The 24,829-nt window shown below is 42.5% G+C and overlaps 1 protein-coding gene across 6 annotated transcripts in view; it reads right to left on the bottom strand.

The window, feature by feature from the left end:
- DCUN1D3 (defective in cullin neddylation 1 domain containing 3) overlaps positions 1-24,829 on the bottom strand; it is a 38,482-nt gene that overhangs the window by 11,770 nt on the left and 1,883 nt on the right. Inside the window, exon 1 of one of the 6 annotated variants that reach the window (XM_087870011.1) lies at positions 6-23,060. The exons of 4 other annotated variants lie outside the window; for them this stretch is intronic. The gene's annotated coding sequence lies outside the window, so the exon portion shown is untranslated. Of the gene's footprint in view, positions 1-5; positions 23,061-24,829 lie in introns of those variants that run through there. One more of the 6 variants, XM_045776390.2, reaches the window with a different exon arrangement.

The following is a 24,829-nucleotide window of genomic DNA, read 5'->3' as shown; positions in this document are numbered from 1 at the left end:
TTTACCTGAAAGATCGACGCCAGTAACTCTGCTCAGTTTATGCTGGATCAAGATCAGCCTCCAACTTTTCTCCTTCAATCTCGGCTCCAAATGTTCCTGTCACCCTCCCTCTCCACACATCAGCCGCAGCCCCCCCACCGCCCCGCGCCGTGCCAGCCTTGGCTGCTGTTGCTGGGGATGGGCTTGGCTGCCGGCCTGGCCCCAGGCCCGGAGCTGGCACTGCCGGGCCGGGGGCAATCCCAGACGCCGTGGTCCCTGTGGAGGCTCTGGCTCCAAAGAAGGACCGGGAGCTGGTCTATGTCGTAGGCAGCTCTGTGAAGCGAGATGCAGCCGAGCCCCTTCTCCTGGGCTTACTACCTACTACTGAGACAGAAGGACCTGTTATGGAAGAGGACCATGAAGGGCTAAACCACACAAGGACACAGGGTGACTGGAGACAGGAAAAGGAGAGAGGAGTGTGAACTACTGTGACGGAAAGAAAGGGGGAGGGGCTGACGAAGGGGAAGTGATATGTGGGGAACACGGGGCTGCACGCTTCCTATGCACCATTGCCTTCGACCTCACAACCACCTAGCCTGTCAGACTTTTTACAGATGAGGAAACCAAAGTTTCTTAACTGCTAAGTAGGGTGACTAGGAGATAAAACGAGCCTGTGAGATTCCAGACTCCACCCCATGGGAAAGTTTCAGAGAAGTGGCTTTTGTTTGGTCTTTAAATGACTGGAAACACCAAATGGAAAGAGTCAAAGAGCCAATCTGGTTGGTCCATGTGGAAAGGTGATTTAAAACATTTAGTAATAGTGGTCTTTTAGATTATACATATGTACTGAGGGGATTCACGGTAACTGTCACATTTAACTCGCTACAACCGTATGAGGAAGATACTCTATACAGAGAGGAGAACCGAAGAGAGATTAAGGAATCTGGCCTGAAGTCCCACAGCCAGTCTACAGAGGAAAAGGGATTCAAACCCAAGCCATGTGATTCTTCCTCACTGGCCTCACTACTATTGTCTGCTATGATGTGTCCCCAAGATGCACCTTCTCCCAAGGAGATGATGGCTCAAGACGAAAAGGTACATTAGCAACACCTAAACATACCAGAGATACAGAATAAACTCTCAGGTTTGGTTCTGTTCTGGTACTTCTAAGCAGTGTGGGCCCTTGAACAAGTCACTTAACCTCTCCGAATCTGTGTGATCCCAACATTAAAGTGAGGGGTCTAGACTAGTCCTTCCAAGCTTAATGTTCTGGGACTACCTTCGCTTTTTGGCATCCAACAAGGCTAAAGTTCTAAATTTGCAAGCCTTCTAAGGACTGGCACTTTGCCTGTTCACTGAATGGCTCTCACACTTCTTGCCCAAGCCTATCAGACCCAAGAAAAAATGAGACCAGAAGTCCAAAAGGAGGAGCAAGAAAGCAGGGGATACTCCAGTCTGAACAAGGGGTGAAAGATTACACTGTTTTTGCAGGCCTGCCTCTCCTTAATCATCTTAGTTTGATCTCTGCAGGGTCAGCAAGAGGCCCTGGCATATGGAAAACAGACCAGAGCGAGCTGGCTCGCTGCTGCAGCTGGTTGGGTCAGGCAGCCTGCTAGGAGGAATGTGTGCTGGCCGCTGATGGGGAGCCTGTCACCCAAGGAACCTCATGAAATGAGGAGCTAAAAAACAGGAGGCAAATGCTGGCACCAAAAATCAGTGTCAGCAAGGCACTTGTGATCTACCTGGAGAATGCCTGGAGAGAAGGGACCCGTCTGATTCACCCATCCCATTCTGTTCCCATCTAGTGTCTATTCAGAAGCAAAAAACCATTGGCAAATGCTGGTGTTTCTGCATAGTGGCAATAAGAAACCACTTTCCAACATTCATCTGAACAGTTTGTAGAGCTAGCTGGGTGCATATTTTTCTTTCTTACTAGATATGCCAGACACCCAAAGGCCAGAGAACATGAGTACATGAATTCCTCAGACGGCTTTTCTCCAGCTGCCAGGGGCTAATGCGTTGTCCTGGCAGAAGCCATCCCCCTTGGGAGTCTCAAAGCAACACCGCAAGAGCCCCTTGATCCCATCTGGCAGCTAGAGATGCTGAATGACCTGAGAAAAAGATAGGGAATGGGTGGTGGCTGTTTGTAAACTACTTCCTAGAAAGTAAACTCACAAAAATAACAAGGAGGTAAGACTGAGGGAGTGTACTTGAAATGGAGAGTCGCCTGCTGTCATTTGGAACTTGGGACTTACAAGATCACCTTTGGAGATTAGGTCTTTTACCCAGAGCTACTTGGGAGGGAAAGCTGTTCCCTCTGCCAAAGCAAACGAGACCCGTCTGCTGCTATTTTCATGCTTTTAAAAGACTTTTTGTCCTAAAATGTACTATAGCAGCAAGCTAAGGCAGCAGTCCCAGTTAGGGTTGGGTAGGAACACATGACTTTCTACATCAACAAATCTCAAAAGTGCAAAAGAAAAGAAAAGAGGGATTGGGGGGGTGGTAAGAAAAAACTTTTTTTTTCTTTTTAAGAAAATAAACCAACTGGTTTTATTTCTGTAAAATAACCTTAGGTCACATGACTAAGACCAGCCAGCTTTCCACAGAGTACTTTTCAGATTTTCTCTTTAAAGAATTCTTACTGTTCCTCACCTTGCATACTTCAAATATACTAGAGCAAAAACATATACCCTGTTGGAGGCCCAAGGACTGAGGCCAGTGTGGGCTGGCTAGAACCAATACTACTTGCCAAATACAACCAAGCCGACACACGCATGTACTATAAAGTTTCCAAATACCAAATAATGAAGCATTTTTGGTCTCTGAGCTCCAGGAATGAGCTACATGTTTAATCCCACATGACTCAAAATAACCAAAAAAGGGCCATATCATTTTACTGACCCACACTTGGAATCTTTTTTTTGCTGTCACTACTGACAGGACAGGTTAGGCTACCCACTTATGGGCAAAGCGGGCATCACTAAGGGGCACCGGATTTTGAGGTTGACTCCTCTTTTTGTTTCTGCTCCAGCTTTTTCCATTTCCTTCCTGGTTTAAAAGCCGAGGGCTGTCCTGGATCTGTGCTCCATGGTACCAGAATAAAAATGGCATGCCTGCTGCATTCTTCATCTCTGCTTCTATGCTTACTGCTGGTTTTCTTTCTTAAGAGACAGCCTCCGTAGGCCCCACTGAAGGTGAACCACGAATGAGGCACCAAATACCAACTTCCAGTTGGCACATGGGTACCAGCACCCCCCTCCAGAGGCTTCCCTGACTGCAGATGATAAGTCCTCAAACACCCAATTACCACATCAACTGTTTACTTTTCAATCTCCTTCTGAGCAATTCAGTAGTCACAAAGTGACTGAAAAACAGTTAACTGGAGATAAGCTTTGGTTTTTGACCCTAAGTAAGATAAAGGCAAAAAAGGAAACTGAAATGAGTTGAAAGATGAGGAAAGAACCCAATATAAAGATGATAAATGACTGCATCTAAATGTCTTACAGGGGCACCAGAATTACCACAAATGTATAGATGTGGTTTCTAGAGCCACACTTCCTCTAAGAAGGCCTCAGGTTCACCATGTGGTAACTAATCAATCTCTTAAATGTTCGCTAATTCTTAAAAAAAAAAAAAAAAAATCCAAATCCATTAAGGCCACATTTATCAGGTTTTTCCTAGAGGCCCATGATGGAAGCTAACTGCTAATGCACAGTAGACGGGAAGAGGAAGAAGGAGAAAAGAAAAAGCTATACAATAAAAGATCATCTGTCTTCAACCACATCAGTAAACTGGTCAGAGAAGTGAGGCCACTAAAGCTTTCTCTCCAGCTGCCAAATTCAAAAGTATTACATAGGTACTCTGTAAAGTTTAGAAAATACAGAGAAGCATAAAAAGTCCCCTAGTATCCCACCACTTAAAATTAATATTTGAGTATATCCTCTTAGTCTTTTATATAAACACATGTGAATGGCACACATAAAATACATGCATGTCCACATTATGCACTTGGAACTTTCAAACAGAAGTGAGCTGATATTGTACATTCTATTTCACAATCTTTTCCATTGAACATTTTTTCATATAAATCTTCTCCTCTCATAAAATGCTTTTAAAGAGCAGCAATTCTGGGGCGCCTGGGTGGCTCAGTCAGTTAAGAGTCTGCCTTCAGCTCAGGTCATGATCCCAGGGTCCTGGGATCGAGTCCCACATCAGGCTCCCTGCTCAGTGGGGAGTCTGCTTCTCCCTCTCCCCCACCCCCCTGCTTGTTCTCTCTCTCTCTCTCAAATAAATAAAATCTTAAAAAAAATAAATCCTAAAATAAAAAATAAATAAATCCTAAAAAAAAATAAAGAGCAGCAATTCAGTGGTAGTACTGGTACCACCACAAATACACTAGTTATGTCATGTAACCCATAGACTACTCATAGTCTACTACTATTCAATCTGTCAAAAATTTGGTGCTGTACTGCAGAGGGTGTGCAAAAACGTTGGGATTCTCTTTTGAAACATATTTAATATTCAGGGGCACCTGGGTGGCTCAGTCAATTAAGCATCTGCCTTCGGCTCAGGTCATGATCTCAGGGTCCTGGGATCGAGCCCCACAACAGGCTCCCTGCTTAGCAGGGAACGTGCTTCTCCCTCTCTGCCCACCACTCCCCCTGCTTGGGCATGGTCTCTCTCAAATAAGTAAATAAAATAAAAAAAAAAAAAAAAAGAAAAGAAAAAAAAAAGAAAAGAGACATTTAATTTTCAGATAAGTCTTCCACTGAAGAAGTACTTATTTAGTACTGAAGAAGTACTTACTTACTTCCACTTAGAAGTACCATACTAGATCAGGTCGATTTAGTCTCTTATTGCTGGACATTTAGCTTGCTTCCAATAGTTCGCTATTATAAATATCATTACTCTGATAATAAACAACATGCACTTAAAACTCAGCACACTTTCCTGAGAATAAAATCCTGTAAGTTGAACCAACAGATCAAAGGATATGCAAAAAAATTACATATACGTGTGTGTGTATATATATAAATCCATCTCAATTCCAAAGAAGTAACATCACCTTGTATATTTTACCAGGAGTGTGTATTTCTCCCGACATCATTTTGTGATATCTGCCAACTATTTCAACTTCTTGCAAAAAATCCTTACCAAAAGCATAAAGACATTGTGTTTAAGTGACAATATCAAACCACCAAAAGAGAATGGCAACAGGTAAAGAAAGATCACTTGCTTCACTGTAAATCACATCAAAAAGGCTGACAGATCCAATGATTCTGGCTTCAAGGAGTCCAAGATGGTGTTGTTACATAATGGGGGGGGGGGTTAATCATAGGACACCTTTTAATTACATCTAACTTTTCCCAATTATTGTTTCAAAAGAAAATCAACATGTCCCCACCCCCATCAAAAAGAAGTAGTTGCAGCAGAAGCAGCAGCAGCCACCGCCATCACCCACCTTCAGGCCTCGTGAATGTCCCTGTACCATAGATTGAGCATCAGGAGTAGAAGGATCTGGCCCACAGAGGCGGCAGAACCTGAAGAATCACATTCCTACAGGGTGTGAGAGGCTCATTCAAAATGAACTGTGGGATCCCTGGAAACAGTTAATAGGCTGGATTTAGTGGAGTTATTATATGGGCTTTCTAACTTCAGACTGGATCAAATGGTATTACTGCGTGCAACAAAGACTCGTCTGCTTCCCCAGCACCCAGGCTCTTCCTCAGGTGATTAGCCAGTTTTCACCAGAAGATCCTTCTCCCGAACTCTTAGCCACATACTTGGGTGGGGCTCACAATGCACTATGTGACTCAGGCCCACCTGAGCCTCACATGCCCCTGTTTCAGTGACTGGGTTAGGGATACGCAGGTGACCTCAGCACACAGTAAATCTTAGCACTGAAAGTAAAGGAAGTTGGAGCCGCTGTAGCCATCCTGCGAGAGAGAGCCACCGAAGAAAATAGTAATGCCTATCAAAGAGTCACCGTGAGGATTAAATGGCCCCTTATCATATGGATCTCACTTCAAATGTATGCAGGACCTAAGAATGAAATCATTGCCAAGAGACAAAGAGAAAATGAATTTTGAAGGCATTATTTGCATCTAGAATCCAACTGTACTACCTAAAGTCAGATCAAAGCCTCAATCCACAGTTAGCGAGCCAATGAATTCCTCTTGTGCATAAGCCAGATGTCAGGTTTTCAGTCACAACAGAAAGAGTCCCTACTAACACACTGCTATGTCACTCAGATATCTTCTACTCACAGAGCAAAGAAAGAAGATTTGATGCCTAGGCTCTCTGACTGATCATCCAGGACCAACTGACTAGGCCACAATTTCACCCCTTAGCTGAACACCAGGACCAATAATCCCAAACTCGAGCAAACTGTAACATTCTATTGCAACTGGGTGAACCACGGAGATGCCATTTAAAAGCTGATATGACTAATGAGCAAAAGAACCTTTCCAATTGCAATTTTTACCACCTTCGGCCTCCTTCAACTAGACAGGCCACAGAGTACTTACAGCTGCTTTATTCTGTCGTGTACTCATGTTCTGTCATCGTCATGTTCCCAAGGAGGAACCTCCTCCCAGCACTCAGACATCACGTGAAAAGCTGTAAAGCAAGAGCTCCTGGAAGTCTTTCTCTGTGCAATAACAACATGATCAATCTTCCAGCTGAAACAGGTATTCGATCTAAACCACATCCTATGAAACTGAAAGGCCAGATCTGACCAGAATTTGGCTACCCTCTCGGTTTCAATTACTACTGCCGAAACAATTTCTCTCTGGTTTCAAGCACTGAAGATCTATTTAGAAAGTATTCAGGTTTTAAAAACTGTAACAGGAAATGCTCGTGTTTGTGTGCCTTTATTGGAAATACATACCCTGCAGGTTGAAACTTGAGGCCTCAAGGTTTGGGCTTTACTTTTTTTATTTCAAACAGTTACTTATTTCACAAACGGGCACTCATATGGCACGAGGCCAAAGGGTTCATTAACACATATAAAGATAAGCAGATAATTAAATCAAAATAGAGCTCTATACCTGATGGCTGGCAACAGGGTCCTAGAGGCTTGGCAAAGACCGACATCTGATGATCCGAGCCCCATTCCTGCTCACTTCCCGCCCATACTGACCTCCCCAAATTGCTGCCACCAAATGGCCATTGCAATGCTATCAAACTCTGCCCTAACAGCTAGGCCCTATTTTCATAAAACCGATTACGAGAAAATTCTAAAAATTAAGCAGCAGCACCATAATCACTTTTGGTCATCGGTATCTTTGAAAATATAAGGATAGCTTTGGACCCAGAATAAACTGTACTTACATGCACTCACTCATACACTCAAATTCTGCATCCAATGATTGGGGTGTATGAAATTACATGTTAACTCTTCTGAAATGTATCCGGGTTTTACCTACACTGCAACCATGTTCATTTCCCTCACTCATAACCCAGCTGCAGCCATTGCAGCTACTGCAGCTGCCCCAGTAGAGCCTCATCCCTTCCGAGAAGGGCAGGACGCGCTCTGCATACAGATGAGTGCGTGTGTACAGCTCGGCTCTATCTGCTCTCCAGCGATACTTAATCACATGTGCCTCAGTTTTCCAACCAGAAAACTGGGAAAATCAAAGGGTCACAGTGAAGCATAAATGGCTCCTTCCCATCAGATGGGTCTCTGTTAGAATGCTGAGAGGTGCTCCCTGGCCGGCCAACCTAAAGTACCATCTCACTCGGGTCCAGCACACTATTTCATTTCTTCTCAGCACATTTCACTCTCTGAAATTCTTGTTAACCTACTTATTGTCTGCTCCCACTACTGGAAGGAAAGTGCCACAGGAGCCGGGATTTTATTTTATTCACCTCTTTGTGCACCTAAGCTATGTCACATAAGCAAGTGCCAGGTAAATATGTGTTGAGTGAATAATAATCACTGTTATTTACTGAGCACTTCTGTATAAGGCACTAGTCTGCGTACGTGAAATGTACTAACTCATGACTAAATAAGTAATGAGTCCAACCTACTAAGCGCCGTCCCTAGCACAAGTTAGTACTCAATAACTGGTAGCCATTTATACCAATTCTACTTACATGATGACATTACCAAATACTCAGCAATAAAGGGGGTTGAGCCCTAAGGACGTAGAACTTAACTTCACCTCTGCAGAGCTACTTCCTAAGGTCCAGTTTCCTGGACTCCTCTCCTCCCAGCACTCCTCTATCTTCAGAGAGAAGAGAAAGTAGGAAGTGTCTCCTTGTTCCACTCTCTCTCTACCTCATCGGTTCTCAGATAATGTGATACAAACTCGGCCAGCATATACCCCTCCATCTCTCTGCAGGCCACAAGCTAATTTTTGCCTCAAAACCTGCAAGAGCCAAAGTTAAAGCTGAAACGGGAACATGTTCATCCTGTCATGCCTCTTTTTGACGTGCACCCCAGTCCCTTGGAAAAAATTCACATTAATGATGGCTATCACTCCAGCCTCTCCTCTTAGCAAGGGAGAAAGTCCACAGAGTTCATTCAAGCCGTGGCCCACAGCACTCTAGGAAACTCCAGGGGTTTGCCAATCAGGTGAATTCAATGAGAAGCCTTCCGGTGCTGCTCTGAAGCACCTCTTCTCTACCTCAATCAACTAAGGCATCATACATTTAAGGTGTTGGGAGATGCAAGGGCAAAACCCAGCAGTTTTTACTGAATACTGCATACTGAACACGAAGGACTCACAGCCAGCTTTATATTTCTATTCCAGTGTTATATTTTCTAAAATCTGACTGATGACGGAGTGGCTTTTAACTGAGGGCTGAAGCACGCACCTCATCGAATATAATAAGAGACGTGGACCAACAAGGCCCTCCAACTCTCTGGAACCACAGGGAACAATGGACTATGTTTTATATGACAGCAAGAAAAGGCCAAGAACTAAAGTCCTAATCAGGGCCTTCAAAGCCAGATGCACTTGCCAAGAAAGCAAAGGGCAGATTCCACCTCCACGGGCTGGCAGGCCGACCCACACATTCTGCTTAACCATGTGAAACAGCTAGCTTTTGCTCTCTCCGCCCCCGGGCCCAGTTATGATATTTGGGTAGCAACACCGGCGACTTTTCTAGGAGAGTGTTTTATAAGAATAGAGCTTCCAATTTTAGGTCTAGAATTGAAGAGAAAAATAGCCAGAATTAGAAATTTGTTTTAACACAATACATTGAAAATTACAAGTTTAAGTGCTGGTCGCTGAGGACGGGGCTCACACCACCACATGACTTCTCAGTGAGTCATAAAAAATAGTACAGGCTTGTTAACAGTGGATATCCACCAGTACTAGGGGTGAAGGAGTCTGCTTGTGTCAGATGATGGAAAGCCAATCTGACACTCCCGCGTTTGTTTCAGCTGTGGCAGGACTGACACAAATGAACTGCAGCAGCAATTACAAGACAGAAACGTTAATAAACGTTTTTTGAGGCTATTCAAAGAGGAAATGTTCGAAACCCTGAATATGACTCATTTTTCAAAAGTTAAATCAGTTTAACAAGAAAAAAACCCCTCCAAACTATTAATAAATCACGAACTGAAACATTTCTGGATTTCTAATACCCATTCTTGATTAACATACCTTTGTGTCAAAGCAAAAACCAAGTGCAGGCATTTAACAGCAAGTTGCTACCCTTTCAGTTATGAGAACCACTCTCGTGGAACTAGATGAGAGCAATAAGAATTAATCTTCAGGCCTAGATGTATACTTCTTGATAATAAGATAATAAAGACCTCCCCAAAGGGCTTCTGGGTGCCACAAATTATATAACAAATCCACTTCTGCCAGGCAGCCAGGATTAACTCCTATTCACCCACGGCACTACTTACTCAGTATCACCAACTGGCTTATCCAAATGAAACAGTCATTACCCACCACTGCCCTTTGAAAGGCACAGCTCGTCTCTCACTGCTCATCACTCTGCTGACACCAGCGACCCAACTGCAGAAGTCAAAGACAACTTTGATACTTGTTTTTTCCAGGCCAAAACATTTTTTTAAAAACCAGAAAGTGGGGGTGCCTGGGTGGCTCAGTTGGTTAAGCATTTGCCTTCAGCTCAGGTCATGATCCCAGCATCCTGGGACTGAGCCTCTCATTGGGCTCCCTGCTCAGTAGGGAGTGTACTTCTCCCTCTCCCTCTACCCCTCACCCCACTCATGATCTCTCTCTCTCTCTCTCAAATAAATAAATAAAATCTTAAAAACAAAAAAAAAGTTAAAAAAAAACAAAAACAAAAAACAACCAGAAAGTAGGGGCACCTGGGTGGCTCAGTCAGTTAAGTGTCTGCCTTCGCCTCGGGTTGTGACCCATGAGCCCCATGCCCGGCTCCCTGCTCAGCAGGGAGTCTGCTTCTCCCTCTCTCTCTGCCCTTCCCCGCTGCTCATGTTCTCTCTCTCTCTCTCTCCTTCTCTCTCAAATAAAATCTTTAAAATAAATAAATAAATAAATAAAAAACCAGAAAGTATTTCATTGGTTCCTCCCCAAGTTCTTCTGACTGAATTTTTTAAGAACTATTATGACACCTTATTATAATAGACAATTTGTTATTTCTATTATGCAGTCAAGGCTTGAATACATCATATATCCTTTACTCCTCTGGAACATAAACATTCATGGCTCTCTAACAGGTGGTCAAAAATAACAAGTCCACAGAAGAGAAAGGATGCTATTATTTCAGTGACCACATGTTATATTACGAGTTCCAAGAAGGCAGGGAATGCGTATGGTAACGTGAAAAGGGCTAACTGGCACCTGAAAAACATTTTCTAAAGAAGCAAATGTAGGGACACCTGGGCAGCTCAGTCGGTTAAGCATCCAACTCTTGATTTCAGCTCAGGTCAGACCTCAGGGTAATGAGATTGTCCCACTTTGGGCTCGTGCTCAGCAGAGAGTCTGTTGGAGATTCTCTCCCTCTCCCTCTGCCCCTTCCCCTGCATGCACACTCTCTCTCTCTCTCTAAAATAAATAAATATTTAGAAAAAGAATCAAATGTAAAATAAGCACCTACTATGTACCAAGTGCACTGCACAAATCTACCTACATGCACGGATGAGCCACTTTTACACAATCACGTCCACAAATGCCTACATACAACGCACTATCCACCAATTTCAAAACATTTTTACACGTATGAACTAATCCAACAATCATATCCCTATGAGGTAAGTATTATCATCACCTGAGAAAACTAAGGTACAGACAGTACCAGTAACTTGCCTAATGACAAGCAGCTAGCAAGTGACAAAGCTAAAGTTCAAACCCATGTTCTACTCTTTTTCATAATTAAAGATACTGCTTTTCAAATTCACTCTTTTAAAAATATGAAAATTTAAGCTGCTTCTTTCAAAAAAACATTAAGTAGAGAAGTTTTTGGGGGAGCCTGGCCAGGCATGCGACTCTTGATATTGGGGGTTGTAAGTTTGAGCCCCACCCACGTTGGGTGTAGAGATTACTTAAAAACAAAATCTTTAAAAAAATTTTTTTAAAGATTTTTTTATTTATTTGACACAGAGAGAGAGCAAGCACAAGGGGGGAGGCAGGACGAGGCAGAAGGAGAAGCAGACTCCCCACTGAGCAGGGAGCTAAATGGGGGGGCTCGATCCCAGGACCCTGAGACCACGACCTTAATGAACGGAAGGCAGATGCTTAACTGACTGAGCCACCCGGGTGCCCCCCCCCCGATTTTTTTAAATAAAATATGAGTAGTTTTTTGTTTGGTATGTATAAGGCTTTATCTAGTCCAGCATCTTCCAAACTTTAAGCTCAGCCTTCAGTGAGAAGTAACACTTTACATCCTGACCAAATACACATATGTAAATACATGTATAACTCAAAAGTTTCATGAAGCAGTATTTACCCTCATTTCTAGGATTCACTCTAATTTATGCTATTTCTTTTCTTTAGTTTGGTTTTTAATCGCTGGTTATAACCCACTAATTAGATGTGACCCATAGTGAGAAAATCTCCATCTCAAGATCAAACTTAAGGGTTTCCTCCAACAGCCTTATTGCGCCAGACACAAGACTAGGCGTTGCAGAGTCATGATAGCAGTTAATCCCCACATCTGCCCTATGAGACTGGTCTACTGATAGACTGATGAAGAAATAATCTCAGGAAAAAACCACCTCACTCAAATCTCTACACTGTGGCACAAAGAAGCTCACAAACAGTCCATCTGTTCCCCCAATTTCCCAGCCTCTTTTCAGTGAGGTGGGGAAATGTGTCTATTTCTGGCCAATGAGTTGTAGGCAGATGTGATTCTTATTGTTGCTGAGCCTAAGCACAGAGCTGGCACGTGACAGCCCACCCTGCCATGGTGACCAAGACAATACACAACAGTGGGATCTTCATCAGCCTGGGTCTCTGAGTGACTGTATGGAACAGGGCACCCTTCAGGCTACTGACCTGTGCGAGACATGTAAGCAATGAAGTTTTATCAGATTAAGCCAGACTTTGTAAATTCTTACTCCTGAGTATCTACCCGTCCTCAGTAATTCTACAGTTCAGGCCCCTGACATCTTTACTGCAGCACGCTCACAAATAGCTTCCCTACTTCTGGGATTGCTCCCTCCAGCCTCTTTCATGCTATCGCTGGAATGATCTTACACACACAGACACACACACACACACATACACACGCCATGTGAGTATGCCACGTCCCTACTCAAAATTATTTAGCAGTTCCCCTTCACCTACAAAAGATAATCCAAACTCAGCAAGACATACAAAGAAAGCCCTTCGGAGTTTGGCCTCAACCACTGTCATTCTCCCCATCCCCTTCATTCCATGTCCCTCAGGCACACTGAAACACCTGTCATTCCCCCAAATGCCATGGCTTCTCATGCTTCTGTAGTTCTACACATACAATTACCTCTACTTGGAATGCCACCTCACTCTCTAGTCTGTGTCTTTCGAGCCCAGCTGAGATCTTACCTCCCACAGAACTCCTCTCTTGACTCCTTCAAGCTGACCTAGAGTCTCTCTGCCCCACCCCTCACATCTTCATCTATAGCACTGGTATTTTTTGGCGCTGATTTTACAAGTTTCTAATTGTTCTGATGTCTGTTTTCCTGCCACATCGTAAGGGCCTTAAGAACAAGATCCACAAAAGGCACTCAAATGTATTGGCATGAATAGCTGGCAACCCCTAAACACATTTTTCCTGAAACACTGTGTATCCAATCCCAGGGTCAGTCCTTAAGAAAAATTCAGACTACACACACTTCATTTTGAATACAATGGTGAAAGCATCAAATCTGAAGGCCAAATTTTTCTAGCTTACATGACTAGTTTTGAGTTTCGGAAGTTCCCTATGAATGAATGATCCACATTCCGTCTGGGAAAGCTGGTCCCCTGCTCAAATATGTCTAATGTGAAAACTACAGAGGCTGGTTCTTCTTAGAAAGTATCTTATATCTGTTTGGAAATCGAGAGTGCTATTAAAAGAGTGCTTTTAAAAGTTTTGTTCTGTTAAGCTGCTATTGTAATCAAAAGCTCTTTTGCTTAAGCAGGCTGAGTCACAAGCACTAAATGCTGGAGACCTGCAGAACTTGGTGTTGAGTGAGTCAACTTAAGCATTGTATGCAAATAGTAAAGCTACGAATCAGAAAGAGGAGGAACTTAGGCCAAACTACTCAGAGGGAAGGAAAAACTGTATCCTTCCAAATGGGGAAAAGGCAACTGGAAAGATTTTTTACCTGTTGCATAACATTGTATTATCTCTTTCTGCTAAGCCAGGCAATGGTTTTGAGGTGGAAACTTAGAAAAAGCACATGGCCTGACAAACTAAGCAATTCTGGTTCTTTGACGAGAGAGTTTTAAAGTTAAGAGTTAAAGTCTTTGATTACACATTTTTATTTTTTTACTTGAAGTTACCATGAAAGTTCAAGTTTCCTACAAGAATTAAAATGTTAGTCTACCATGAGACGACCAAAGTGGTCTTACTCTATTAAGTGCTGGAAACATGGAAGAAAGGCTTGAAAAGGTTTTGAACTCTACCACTATGTTTGTACATCTTTCATTCTGACTCTAAACTACATTTTATCTTTTTAAATGTGTGGTCTTGAACACTTACACTTCTGTGAAGATTATCCTACCATGGAGATAATTATTTGTATGACTGGGAAAAAACAGTCTTTCATGTGGCTCTCATCTTAAAAGGCCCAACGACTCAACCACCCACAAGAAATCTTAACCAAGACTCATTGATCCAATGGCAATTTTCCAAGAAGAGAAGGAAATAAACAACCCCACTCTAGCTTTGCAAACCCTAGTCTAGAGACCAAGGGCAAATATCACAAGCCCCCTCCAGCCCCTTTCAGAATTTCCCCAGACTCATCAGCAGTTATCTATAAATAATGACTAAACTCTGCGCCAAGGGAAGTGGACTCTGGAAGATACCTACTCTGAGTAAGGTGGCCTTGTGAATCCACACAAAGGATGAATGTCATACATGTCATGAAACAGATTTTAGTGGGAAAAGAGATTTTTTAATACTGTAAAATATAGGCCTGAGTAAAGCTTCTGCCCTTTCCCAACGTGCCAAATACCACAAGTCACCACTTCTCTCAGGAGACAAGACAGTATGAATGACAAAACCAAAATTTACAAAGTAAGAGAGCTTGTGGCTTGGAACATTAGATTTCACCTCAGTTGGGAAACATCTGAGAGTTTCTCATTATGAAAGCAAGTAGAAACTCTGTATTAAATAAACGGAGAAAAATAATCTTGGGTTATATCACTGTCACCATTTTGCTCTATTTTGACCTCATCCTGACTACATAACACACGGCACAGAAAGATAACAGGCGTGGAACCATCTTTATAACAATTTTTTAAAATTACAATTTGAAACATTAAACAATTTATTATACGGAGCTATACCAGATGCATGGGCCTTTATGCCGAAGTAATTATAGAACAAAATCACTTGCAGAATACAGGCCAACAACTAAAGTAGATAATGAAAGATGACAGTGTGAAGATACACAGAAAATGTCAAGGGAACACAGGTAATTAAAGTAAAAAAAAAAAACAAAAAAACCCTCAAGTAACCATAGACTACATCTGAAAGCAACTTTCTTGGCTCCTCTTATGCAATCGAGATTTCAGTTTTATTCTGGGGTTTTACTTAAAAAGAAAGCACCTCCTACAATAGTTTTGTTTCATTTCTACCACTGCTCATTTAACTTCTCAAGACCCCTACTATATTGAGTCATGAGCAATATGACAGAAAGTGAAATTAAAATTTTATTGTATTATTTTTTAAAGATTTTATTTATTTGTCAGAGAGACAGAGTGTGCACACACACAAGCAGGCGGAGCTGCAGGCAGAGGGAGAAGCAGGATCCCCGCTGAGCAAGGAGCCCAATGTGGGATCATGACCTGAGCTGAAGGCAGACACTTAACCAACTGGGCCACCCAGGCGTCCTGTGAAATGAAATTTTAAATAGTTTGCCTCAGTGTTTAACTTCATTTTGGGGCATGTGTCACACTATACCTTTAAAGAAGTTAACAGCAAAAAGTAACATACCAGACATTGAGATAGGGCAGAGCCCCAGCCTTCCAGAGCCTAGAATACATGCACTGGCATGCATTCAAGAGAGAGGGTTGGCCAAATGAGAGAGAGAGAGAGAGAGAGAGAGAAAGGATTGGCATTTTCTCTCTCCCCATCAGAACAGGTCAGAGCCCTAGCTGCTTCCATAGGGAGTCCCAACCCCAAAGAGTGAAAGGAACAAAAGATTAATCCACGTTGTGGGGAAAACTGCTTAGGGTGAAAGAGGAAGAAATACTACTCATTTTGTATTCTTTAAAAAAAGCCATCACCACTAATATCCACACTATTTTAAATTCCACACAACTTACTTATGGGTATCTTCACCATGAATGCAGAAATAGAAAGTTGTCAATTTGCCTGAATGAGGCAAGTCTTTAAATCCACCCAGATTTGGACCTTCTCTACCGCGTCCATCACCACAGGACTTCATGCAGGTGGGGCACAGCAGCAGAATTACTGAACCTTAGAAACTTCAAATTTCAGCCTTTTCTAGACAACCTTTATGATCTTACATATCCATTTACCATTCCAACTATTGCTCCAATATTTTTCTTAAAAGCTTCAAGAAAAAGATCACATCCACTTTAACGTCATCATAAGCAACACCTCCATGAAGACAAAGGTCTGACATGCTAGTTATGTTTTCATTAATACACATTAAAATATAGAACCAGTAAACAAAGGGGACTCATCCATGTACCAGTGAAAATCATATGTACCATCAATAGTACAAAAAACACTCTTGAATGCTCATTTCAGCAGCAGATACACTAAAAATGTAACCAAAGCCACACTTTGAGAAACAGTGATTTAGTCTCAAATCCTATGTCACAGTTAAGGAAACAGACTCAAAGACGGGTTGTTAACTTGCCCAAAGAAACACAGTAACTGGTGGCAGAGGCCAGACTAGAATCTAGACTTAGTCCAGTAGTGGTCCCACCATCTGGAGATGGGTGAGCAACAGGGAGAATTAGAAACCGGCCTTGGGGGAGTTCACCAACAAATGAACCTCAAGCAGCTGGTAAGCCCTTTACCAGTATACCTGGGCTTTTCACTTTCTCTGAGCAGCACACACACAACTCGCCAGCTGACTCTCAAAGGTTTTCTGGATCGGCTAAAATAAATTTGCGGTTTCCTTCCCAAAGTCTCATGTAGTTTTGCCCAACTCAACAAACCGCAAGGTATAGTGCAAAAGATAAAAATGTCTCTTGGATCAGTTTCCCATTTTTTTGGTTCAACAGTACCTTTGCTACAGAGCCCTGGTCCCCATTGCTCACGGATGCTCTAGAGTTTCAGGAAGATTTTCCATCTCTTGATTTTAGGCCAGCTCTGGAAACAGGCTGGAAGTTTCCATCACAGAGTCACTCCTATACTTCCCAGATACCCAGAGCAGGTTTTATTTTCAAGTGATAGATAACCTGTGTTTATTGTGTGCCAGCAATGTTTATACACTGTCTCATACATCCCCCTCTAAAAGTAAAATGATAGAGTTCCTGAGCCTTTGGGAGTTGCCAACCCAGGTGAGCTTAGCTATGTATGCAGGTAGCTAATAATAGCTGATGTTCCTAGATGTTTATATATATGCCAGGCACTGTGCCATATCCTTCAATTGGACCGGCTTATTGAATCCTCACAACTATTTACTGTGATTATCCTCCCGTTATACATGAAGATAAAAATGAGACTTAGAGATGTTAAGCAGTTCATCCAAGATCAAACTGTAAGTAGGTGGTAAAGCTCAGACTCAAACCCAGACTGATTAGGCTGATGCTCTTAACCAGTGCACTTTCTTTTTAAAGTCACACTGAAAGGAAACATGAATTCCGTATACTTGATATCTTATTAAGTGAGCTCATTTTTTGCACTAGGGAAGTCTAGAGCCAGAGCATCTGTGAAGTTCAAGAAACTAAAACACATTCTGGGAATGCCATTTCATAGTGACTGAGGGACGAATTTCTCTTGTAATCTGAAGCTGTTCAATTTGCACTTTCTTAACAAAAAACTCCATCAAATTAACAGTAAATGCATATCGTTACTTATCACCTAAATCAAGTTAAGGTAGCCTTATTCCATTACTATTCATGGGACGCAAAGCTGGAGTATTAATGTGGTATAGTAAGAAATCCATTTGGGGGGAAAAAAATTATATGGTCTTTGTCTCCAGTTTGTGTCACCCCTAAAACTCCTGGTGTGTCCTGATGGAAGTGTTGTTATTCATAAGGATCCCCTGCTGGACCACACTGATGTTTATGCTAATGAGGTGACTAAAGGCAGCCCCTTAGCTTCAAGACAGAGGCTGGCCACACCAGAAAGACCAGGCACTTGATTAGAAGGTTGGAACTTTTAGTCCCATCTCCAGACCACAGGGGAAAGGAGGGTGGCTGGAGTTTAATTACCAGGCCAATGATTGGATCAATTATGTCTACATAAAGGAGCCTCAGCTGAAACTAAAATCAGGCTAGAGGAGCTCCAGGGTTGGTGAACACAATGATGTGCTGGGAGCCTGGCATGCCCAGAGGGGACATGGAAGCTGTGCCAATTCAGACCTTGTCCTATGCTCTCTTCCAATGGGCTGTCCCTAAGTTGTATCCTTTATAATGAAACTATAATCCTAAATACACTTTCCCCAGTTCTGTGAGTCGTATGTTCTGGAAATTATTGAACTTGGGGGTGGGTGGTTGTGATGAACCCTGAATCTGTAGTCTGCCAGGCAGAAGTGCAGTACCTTGGGGCTACTGATACTTGTGGCTGGTACCTAAAGTGGGGCAATCTTATGAGAATAAGTCATTAACTTAGGGGGTATGCACTAACTCCAGGCAGTGTGTATCAGAATTGAATTGTTGGGCACTCAGGTGGTGTCAGAGAATTGTTGTTGGAACAACATAATTAATAACCTCAGAAAAAGAGGTCCACATTAAAACCAATTAAACTGGTGGCTCAGAAGCCACGTCCCGGCTTGATCTAATCATTAAATCTACAGCTGTCACCAATTTAGAGCATTGCTTGCCATTTTCAAAGTGAGTAGTAGGAAATCTGGCCCTATGGACAGATCCACAAGTACCTGGCAGAATAAAATTTCTTTTTTAAAAGAAAAGACTTATGGGGGCGCCTGGGTGGCTCAGTCATTAAGCGTCTGCCTTAGTGTCTGCCTTCAGCTCAGGGCGTGATCTCGGCGTTCTGGGATTGAGCCCCACATTGGGCTCCTCTGCTGGGAGCCTGCTTCTTCCTCTCCCACTCCCCCTGCTTGTGTTCCCTCTCTCGCTGGCTGTCTCTCACTCTGTCAAATAAATAAAATCTTAAAAAAAAAAAAAAAGAAAGAAAAGACTTATGAACTAAATTGACCTGCTAAAGAAAACATGGAATGTTGTAGAAATATGAAGTCAAGAATGATTACTCTTTAATAATTTTAGTTGTGATTTATTCCACATTTATTATAGTCTCCATGAGAGAATCAGGAATTACTTCAAGAGTTTACACGTTTAACTATTCCCTTTGGATAGTAGGCGCTGTTAAACGACAATCACCACTACTCAGTATTTGCTTCATTATGTACTTTTACCCAAACTCTAATGCGCCCAGGGACATCACATTCCCTCTTGTTTACCAACTTCTGATTTGTCAAAAGTAAAATCAAAAGAGACAGAGATCTCAAAAAACTTAGGCCAGCACCTCCGCGAGCAATCTTTAAGACCAATCTGGTCAAACCAGATACTGCATCCCTGCATTCACCCCTCCCCATCAGAAATATACTTTCCAGTAATGGGAGAGAACACTTGTGGTCAGAGCCCTGGTCACGGCCACTGGATTACCCAACTCCACAGGCCCCCGACCCCCTCCTTGTGAACGGTGTTCCCTGGAGTTGGGCAATCTTGTGGGCCTGCTCCTTCCCTACCCACTCTTCCCCAGCGAGTGCCATTGTTAACATTTTCTACTCTTTCCCAGCTGGACCACTGATGGGCATTTCTTTTCACCCTATACACCCAGCCCATAATACCACCCCCACCCTCCTATACATCCTCCTCCCCAACAACTGAACCTACCTATCTAAACGCCTTTAGAAGTCTTTAGACTTTTCTCTTACATAAAATGTTAGGAAACCCCCAAGCAAACTGTTTTGAGTAAATGACTGAACCAGTGACTAGTTATTTCAAAGAAAAACTAGTTTACTAGGAGTAAAAGAACCACAGAAACATTCTTAAAAATGGACACACAGCATTAGTTCTATCACTTCTTGTTCTTGAATTCCACTCAGAAGAAAGAAAATGTCACTGAAACTGAAAAAAATGTCTCCTCTGAAGACCTGGGACTTCCAGCATGTTCACAATCCTAACACCTAGCACCCATGCTACTAAAGTGCCAGCACCCTCACTGCAGTGGTACCACTAACCTTCTCCTTCTGTTTAAAGAGCAGCCGCTAGCTGGGGTGCCTGGATGGCTCAGTCGGTTAAGTGTCTGACTCTTGCTTTCAGCTGTCATGATCTCTTGGGTCGTGAGAATAAGCCGCAGCGCGCTCAGTGGGGAGTCTGCTTGAAGATTCTCTCCCCCACCCTCTCCCCACTTGTGCACACACACAGGCACGTGTTTTCTCTCTCAAGTAAATAAATAAATCTTTAAAACAAATTTTATTTAAATAAAGAGCAGCCGCTAGCTGGGGCACCTGTGTGGTTCAGTTAAGCATCTTAATTGCAGCTCAGGTCATGATCTCAGGGTCAAGAGATCGAGCCCCATGTCTGGCTCTGCACTCAGCAGGGAGTCCACTTGGGATTCTCTCTCCCTCTCTCTGCCCTTCCCCCCTCCCAATCTTAAAAAAAAAAAAAAAAAAAGAGCAGCCACTAGGTAATCATCAAGTAGATATAAAGCAATAGATTAAATGAAAACAAATTTGCTTCGTCAAATAAATAAATAAGGGAGGGGGTGTGGCCATTACAGTTATTTCCCAGAGCTATTCTAAAACTGCTCTGTCAATGGATATACCCAAGTTTTCCTGTTCAGATTCCAGGGCAGGTCACTGGGAAAAGGAAGTAATCAGTTCAGCATTTTGCATAGGTATTCTCTGCCGCATGCCCACTAACTTATCTTAAGAAATTAGAGTGATAAATTCTCAACTCCTATTTGAATTTCTGAGGATTTAAGGCCAGCTAGTGTCATTACTCATTTAAAACCTCATTTCACATATGCTTCAAAGGTGGTTATAAGGACTGTTCTCTGAAAGAACAGCAGTTTGTGACAAAACATTTGAGTAAAGGGCCAAGGATATATGAAAGACCAAACAGCAAGGACTCCAATTAAACTCAAACAAAGTGCCTACAAGGACACGTATGAGGCAGTGTAAATGAGAAAACAAAATTAGTACAGAGAAGACCCGATTCTAGTCCTGTAGCTGCCAGTACTTTGCTCTGTAACTTCAACCAACTTTATTATAACCTTTCTAGATTCCCATTTCCCTACTAAATCACTACTTTTCAACCTGTTTTTGGCCTCAGAACATTTTGTTTGATTGAAATCTTCTGGGGAAGATTAAAGTTAACTCAGTGAAGCACAGTAGGGTGAAATGGGAGGAAGACAGCAAAACCCCCTTATTCCACCACAATGTACTCCAGCAATGACCTGCAAGAGGGTTCCATATAGCCCAATTTGAAAACACACCACATCAGATATTCTAAGGTTCCTTGAGGGTCTTTTTCCTTTCCTGCTCCTACCTAAATTGGAGGGAGAGGAATGAACTGCATCCAATATAGTAAATGCTATGACTTGAGTCTTATTCAGAATCAGAATTACAGATCACACACCAACCCACCTGAAGCAGACACTGCAGAGTCCAAACCCTTCATCAACCAACAAGAGCTAAAAGCTATAACCAAACTCTGTAGTCCTGTTAGGATGGAAGCAATCTATTAACAAATTAATAAAATAAAGGGGCAAGTCTTTCCAGCACACTGTCTCCTGGAATGACAGGCAGAGACTGGGGCAATGGCTACAAAAGATGCTAAATGCTAAATGTTCTCCAAAAAAATGAGAAGTCCTGCAAGGGTTGCTATCCAAGATCCTCTGTAAGTCATCATATCTGGTCTGGATTTACAAGCCTCAATGACAGAATTATTCCCAGTCCCCAGATCCTCAGGCTGAGACCTCTAACAGGGCAAAACAGGAATATAGATGATGTTTCCTAAAGCTATGCAATCTAAGCTTCCATGCTGCAATTCAGCCCAAAACCCAACAACACAGCACAGCTCACAGGACAGTCCCAAGCAAAGCCATACCCTCAACATTAACATGATGCCTACCTTTCCATACACTCTGGTTCGTACCAGAGCATCGGCCACACGTGGCTTATTTTACCACAACAAGGGCTAATCACCACCTCAAGAAGTGACTTACTGAGTTTCCCTATTCTGATGTATGGTATTTAAATAAAGTTTCATTTACACACATCTAAAAGAAGATTCTTTGGGACTCTCCCCCTCCCATTTTTTTCCTTCTGGCATATCACGACTTCAACGAATTAGAGTTTGAGCCACTTCCAAACATCTCTCTCATCATTTTGCTAAATTAATATGCTGAGTTCTAGTTTGTAATCACTCATTAATTAAATGGTCAGGTGCTATGGTAATCTTGTTCCCTCAAAAGAAACAGGACCCTCCAACACCTAGAAAAACTGACACCAGAACCAGTGAAACTAGATTTGAATTGAAAGACACTAACTCAAACGCCCTGGTCCACTATGCAAAGAGCTTCAGAACACTGTGCGGCATTTAGAGAGAATTGGTCCTGGTTCACTGGTATCAACATCTGTAAACAGACACAAAGAGGTAATTGTAAGTTATCAAGAGCTGGGGAAATAGGAGTTACCAAGTAATTACCATTGTTTCAATCTGAGTTACCACATCTTCACCTCAAAACAACTGGCAGCCAGCGTACAATAACTCTCCTTACTGCAGCACAGACATCAAAACAGTAGCCATCAGATTAATTTTAAGTCACCTAATGCAATACAGAACACCACAACTCCCAAGAATAAGTGGCACTCAACCAGGCCCCCAGGTTGCCCACCTTTCAAAGGACTGTGTCCAAAAGCCTCCAAAGTTCAAGAAAGAAATCAACTGGTACCCTATATTAAAAGGTCAGCTCAGCTCCAAGACTCCAAATTCATTTAGATTTGTGGATTTTTTTCCCCAAACACAATCAGTGGCCAACGTAGGAGTCAATGGCTTCTCCCTGTGTTCAAGTCCCCTCCTACCCATCCACCCCCTTTCAGAAACTAGAAAAAAGCCACCAGTCTCCAAACTGGCTAATGAAATTTTAGCCTACAGGATATTTTCATATTTGCATTATAATAAACCATTGAAATGAAGACGGATAGTGGACACCTTAAGAACCCACTGGCTAGCGCATTTGAAGTCCAGCATTAGCATACAAAGTCCAAAATTCTTTAACTTAGACCAAAGCCCTGTGTGTATGTGTGTGTGTGTGTGTGTGTGTGTGTGTGTGTGTGTGTGTGTATATATATATATATATATATATTTCATTATCAGTTCTTCATTCTTTTTGTTACCCTGCAGCATGGAGAGTGGAGTCTATTGTTTGCCTGGTCCTAGCTGTTCACTTTAGTCACTAGCTTGCTAACCAAGACTTTCCATTTGTATTCAAGTCGAAATTCAGTACTTCAGTACCAGGCTCTATTCCACTCCCTTCATTACCCTCAGGACTGCCCAGCGAGCACTATTCAAGTTAGTTCTCACAATCCATCTACCAATGCAACTAAAATACTAGAACTTAAAACAGGTGACAGGTCCTCAATTTCTGATTTGTTTTTCCCCAAACACTTAAGGGTTTTATTTAGCATTTCTAATACCGACTTTACTACAAATAGCCCAAGCAACATTTAAGTCTCTCAACCGCATGGCTCAAAGAGCCAATTCACTCAAAGAACACACTAGTCACTGTTGTGGGGTTCAAAAGAAGAAAACAGTGTATTCTTTCTGTTTCGGCCCACTGTGACATGGCAGGAGAGGGCCAAATCAAGGAGGAGTCCTGATTGGGCTTCTCAAGTGGACAATCTGGTCAAGGTGAGGCTGAAAAGCGGCTGGCTATTGGAGATGAATGGCCCCAACAGAAGGCAAAAGTAGGTTACATCCCCTGGTTACATGCCAGCCCAAAGATGCCGACATAGTGGGATTGAGCCCACAATGGTCATTTATCTAATGTAATCCACTGAGTGAACTTTTAGCACCAACCTACACCTCAGCTGAGTGTTATTAGTCACCAGGCAGACCAGACAAGAGTGGAAATATTGCAACATAAAACCTGCCTCCATACAAAAAACAACTTCAAACTTAGATCCTGATGGACATCTTTGTAGACCAACAGGGGTATGTTATTACCACCTGCCCAATCTTCAACCCTAAATTCATACATGGCTGGAAGCAAAAGAGGATTCATATATTAGAACATATGCAGGGTACTTGTTATGCAATTTTAAATAGCAGCATATAAGACAAAATACTAAGGAAAAAAAGTGTGCTCTCAGTTTAACACTCCATTGAATTCTGAACACAGCTTGACATTTATCTGCCAGAAAAGACCCAGGTGACCACAGCCGCTTCGCCTCCTCTCCCACACTCAGCAGGGTGAATTTTTTTTTTTATTGCAATAGTCCAACAGTGCCTGCAAAACAATAAATGATAATACTCTAGGAAAAGAAACAGAATTGATCAAAAAGGAGCATCGCTTTCTATTTCCTTCTTACTCTTATCTTGCCTACCTATTCTGAGCCCAGCCTCTGCCTCTCTGACCTAGACTTTTTCGTTTCCTCTTTGCTCACTATATGCTCTGGCTGTTACTGCCTCCCCTTTCCCATTCTCCCTCACCTCCCTACACCCTCTCCACCCCACCCCTTTCTTCCCAGGCCCTAGAACTAGCCAAAGTCAGTCTCACCAGTTTCTGCACTAGCTAGTCCCTGAACCTGGAAGGCTCCTCCCCTGTATCTGCATGGCTGGCTTCTTTTTATTTAAAGCTCTACTTAAGTGTCACCTCCTCAGAAAGGTCTTCCTTAACTGCATCCCAATCAGACACTTTCTGTCATATCACTCTTTCTTCAGCACTCATCAAAATCTGATTTATATGCTTATTTCTTCTGTCCACACACACTCCAGTATAAGCTCCGACCTTATGCCTGTGTTCATCTTTATCCACCCAGAGCCCAAAATAATGTCTAGCACTTACTAGCTAGTCAATAATGCTTGTTGAATGAATGAATTTTGGA

The sequence above is a fragment of the Ursus americanus genome, chromosome 2 (genome assembly GCF_024610735.1).
Source record: "Ursus americanus isolate L20-20 chromosome 2, mUrsAme1.1.p, whole genome shotgun sequence".
In the NCBI taxonomy this organism is placed as follows: domain Eukaryota; kingdom Metazoa; phylum Chordata; class Mammalia; order Carnivora; family Ursidae; genus Ursus; species Ursus americanus.
The sequence above is the reverse complement of the archived record's forward strand: the minus strand, read 5'-3'. Positions and strand labels throughout refer to the sequence as shown.